This window comes from Rhagoletis pomonella, unplaced genomic scaffold (assembly GCF_013731165.1).
Source record: "Rhagoletis pomonella isolate Grant_MI unplaced genomic scaffold, Rhpom_1.0 Rhpom_scaffold_00003, whole genome shotgun sequence".
Taxonomy (NCBI): Eukaryota; Metazoa; Arthropoda; class Insecta; order Diptera; family Tephritidae; genus Rhagoletis; species Rhagoletis pomonella.
Window position 1 is genome coordinate 44,464,560 of NW_023458557.1, and position 1,402 is coordinate 44,465,961.

Sequence of the window (1,402 nt, forward strand, 5' to 3'; positions counted from 1 at the left end):
TTTCAGCAGAGAAGGCTACTTCCACACACAAGTTGGTACAAGCAGAGCAAAATTGCATACTTCACCGTCGACAGCAGAGTGTATTACAGTCAGAGGAGTTGAAACGAAAGCAGAGCAGTGAGAAGGCGAAGACGAAATAAACGAGAAGAAGGCGAAGTTGAGATAAATGAAAAGAAATTAAGGTGATCTAAATTCGAAGAGAAGACGAACATAAGGTAAAGAAGTTAAGTAATAAATAAAATAGATGTTGAAAAGAGAAGGTAAATAAAGATGTTAAATAGAGAAGTTACGTGCTAGAAAAAAGAACAAGAATCTAATCGAAAATTCCCATACGAAAGGGATAAAGCAGTGTTTGTAATTTTAAGAAGAACACGCACCTAATTAGAAATTCGCAAACAGGATAAAGCAATGTTCATGATAAATGAAAAATAGAAACTCGAACGCAGTAGGAGATAAATCAGTGTGTATGTTATAAGAGCAAAATTCTAATTGGAAATTCGTGCATATATGCGTATGTATGTAGTGTGTATATTTGAGAAGTAAAAGTCTTTAGTGAACACGTACATATAAACGTAGCGTGTAAGTTACACTATCGGAATACGCAAACAAACATACATACTTATGCATACCAATTAGAAACATAAATAAAAGAAGAACAAATTTCTATTAAATGTAATTTCCGTTTAGAATATGTTTGCAGAGTATCTTTTATGTTTGAATTGATGTTCGAATTGATTGATTATTAACTCTCGCAATACGATTTCATATTGATTAAGGTGTATTAAAATACCTATTTATGTCTATTATGCGTTATTTGTCGATAATGTAAATTTTACTCAAGGCATTGTAAATTGTTTTCGTATGTTTGAATTGATCGTAGAACTACTACCACCGCAATAACCTTGATCTGGATTGCATTAAAACACAACTCCATTATAATTATACGTTGATAAAGCATATTTTTAAATCTTTATATTCACATTTTATATAATTGATACGTACATTATATACAATATTGTAAACATGAACACAGATGCCATTGACGCGGACGCTGTCCTAAAAATGACTGTAATGACTTTGAAGGAAAAGTTAAGGGAGTTGGGGTTAGGATTAGTTGGACGTAAGCATGAACTTAGGGAAAGACTTCTCCAACATTTAGGCCTGATTGACGACGGTGACGACGACGAAGATGAAGACGGTGATTTCCAGTCAAACCAATCCGCAATTGAATTCGCAGCTAGACCATCAACTACACCTGTAAGCACTGCACACTTCACTTTTAAAGATATCCAGGAAAGCCTTTCAACTTTTGATGGTACTGACACGTCCAATATAAGGAAGTGGATCGAGCAGATAGAAGAGAATGCAGAAATTGTAAATTGGAACGAGGTTCACAAATTTA